Here is a 3,254-nt window from a genome sequence, read left to right as displayed (position 1 = left end):
TGGCACAATTAATGATTTTCCAGCATACGGAAATCTATCAGGGTATAGCATAAAAGGTCAATGTGCGTGTCCTATTTGTGAAGATAAAACAGATTGGAAGCGCTTGGAGTTTGGTCAGAAGAATGTCTTTCTCGGTCATCGGAGATTCTTAAATTCAAATCATCACTACCGTGGATGGAGAAAGGCGTTCAATGGAGAGACAGAACAAGGCAGAGCTCCACCTATATTGACGGGTGATCAAATTTTTGAAAAGGTGAAAGATTTGGATACTCAGTTTGGCAAGCCTTTTGCCCACACACTTGTCAAAAGTGGGTGGAAGAAGAGGTCAGTTTTTTTTGAATTGCCGTATTGGAAGTCCTTGTATGTGAGACATTTTCTTGATGTTATGCATATTGAAAAAAATGTATTTGAAAGTGTTATTGGCACGTTACTCAATATACAAGGAAAGTCTAAGGATGGCCTTAAGGCAAGAAAGGACTTGATAGCGATGGGAATAAGAACTGAATTAGGACCCTTGAAGAAAGGAAAACGAACATATCTACTGCCTGCTGCTTATACTCTATCTAGAAAGGAGAAAAAAAACATTGTGTAAGTTTCTAAGTGAAGTTAAAGTTCCAGTAGGGTACTCTTCAGATATTAGAAGACTTATGTCTATGAAAGACCTCAAGTTAAAGAGTTTAAAGACCCATGATTGCCATGTTATAATGGAACATTTTCTCCCAATAGGTATACGTTCTATTCTTCCAGAAAAAGTAAGAAGCTCTATAACTAAGTTGTGTTCTTTCTTCAAGTCAATTTGCAGTAAGGTGATCGATCCTGCGATCTTACCAATGTTGCAAAAAGAAATCGTTATTACTTTGTGTGAGCTTGAAATATTTTTTCCTCCATCATTTTTTGACATAATGGTACATCTAGTTGTTCATCTTGTGAAAGAGACACAATTGTGTGGACCAGCTTATATGAGATGGATGTACCCTGTTGAACGTTATATGAAAATATTAAAAGGGTACGTGAAGAACCGAAGTCGACCAGAAGGTTGTATGGTTGAAAGATACATTGTTGAAGAAGCGATTGAGTTTTGTACTGAATATTTGTCTAATGTTCAGTCAATCGGACTCCCCAAGTCTCAGCTTGTCGAAAAGAAAGAAGGAAAAAATCTAATTGGAAATAAAATCGTGGCAGTATCAAGGGTCGAACGGGATCAAGTGCATTTGTATGTTCTGCACAATGAGAATGAGGTTGAGCCGTATGTTGAAATTCACAAGGATGTTCTCCGAGGTTTAAATCCCAATAGAAATGAAAATTGGATAGTACGAGAGCACAATCGATGTTTTATACCTTGGTTTAAGGATCATATTTATTCAAAGTATTATTCAGATCCCGCTTCAATAACAGAAAGGTTGAGATGCTTAGCATATGGTCCAAGTTTCCATGTTTTTTCTTATAGCGCATACGCGATTAATGGATACACATTTTATACCAAAGAACAAGATGATAAAAGTACTATGCAGAATAGTGGTGTCACCGTGGTAGCTGAAGCAATGCACATATCAAGTGTGAAGGACTTAAACCCCAAATTTGCAAATCTGTCGTATTTTGGTGTTATCGAGCGCATTTGGGTGTTTGATTATGAGAAGTTTCAGATTCCTATATTTGGTTGCAAGTGGGTTGAAAATAATAACGACATTCGAATGGATAAGTCAGGATTTTTGCAAGTGGATCTTAATAGGGTGGGATACAAAGATGAGTCTTTTATTCTAGCCTCTCAAGCTAGACAAGTGTTCTATGTCAATGATCTGAAAAGTACGAAATGGTCTATAGTTCTTTTTTCCAACAAAGTAATTGATGAAAACACTGGAGATCAAGGTGATATTGATGTTGAGATTGAATCGTTTACCAGAAATGATCAAGATGAGAATATTATATCAAATGATTCATATATTAGAAATGATCATAATGAGGGTATTTGGATCAATCCAACCGTCCGTGTTGTTAAGAGACATGTAGAACATATTCCAACCAAGAAAAGAAAGAGAACTTAGTGAAAAAGGTACAGGTCAAATGATTTTAATTGTTTTCTTTATTACAGGTAAAATGGCTTTTATGATTTTAATTGTTTTTATATTTGTCATCTGATTTTAATTGTTTTCTTTATTACAGGTAAAATGGCTATTATGAAGTCAATCATTCGTGCAAGGGGCAAGGGATACTTGAAAGTATCAATTGATATTTGTTTAGATGGAGATGTTCCATTGTCGTCAAGCCTCATTCGCGTAGATGATGATGCTGGATATTTGAAAGTATCCCTCTACGACAATGGAACATGTCCATCTTAACAAATATCAATTCTATCTTCAAAAGATAAGGGACCAAAAATATAAGGGGATTACGCAGCAAATCGAGTCAGTTTCATAAAAAAAAAAGGTATAAACACAATTATATGATATTTATGCATAGAAAATGTTAATTCTTGATCTTATACTTCACCTAACTAATTTTATGATATTTTAGGTTCATGCTATTGATATTGAACAAAAAGAGGTTGTTGCTAAGAAGACTGCGGCTAGTAAAAAAAACATACATCTCAGAGATGCTTTTGCTACTAAGTTTTATTTCTTTTTAAGTTATGAATTGGTTGTATATTTAGAATCTTTAGAAGTTAAACGATTATATATCAGTGGATTGTTGTATATGTATGGATTGTTGTATATAAGGCTTGTTGAATGCAATGTGTGAAAAAGGGCTTCAAATTATACAGTTTTGGGTGTACTGCTTCAATATACAGGTTGTCTAAAATAAATAAAAAAAATATAGCGCTTTTTAAAAAAAAAATTTAAATAACCACCCACTTTAGATGGCGCTTTCCAAAATAAGCGCCCTCTAAACCCTTTAAATTTCCACTTTAGAGGGCGCTTTCCAGTAAAAGCGCCCTCTAAACCCTTAAAAGTTTCCACTTTAGAGGGCGCTTTCTTTAAAAAGCGCCCTCTAAACCCTTAAAAGTTTCCACTTTAGAGGGCGCTTTCTTTAAAAAGCGCCCTCTAAAGTGGCCCTTAAAGGGCTTAAAGAGCCACTTTATAGAGCGCTTTCACCAGGAAAAAAAGCGTTGTCTTTACCTATGCCAGCGCCAGATTAGAGGGCGCTTTAAAGCGCTGTTATAGGCCAAAAAAAGCGCCCTCTTTTCCCTTATTTGGCGTAGTGAGTAATCAGTTGATTGAGTGACCTAAAGTGGTCAAACCTCAAATGACATAACTAAC

This window comes from Lathyrus oleraceus, chromosome 4 (assembly GCF_024323335.1).
Source record: "Lathyrus oleraceus cultivar Zhongwan6 chromosome 4, CAAS_Psat_ZW6_1.0, whole genome shotgun sequence".
Classification (NCBI taxonomy): Eukaryota; Viridiplantae; Streptophyta; class Magnoliopsida; order Fabales; family Fabaceae; genus Lathyrus; species Lathyrus oleraceus.
The sequence above is the reverse complement of the archived record's forward strand: the minus strand, read 5'-3'. Positions refer to the sequence as shown.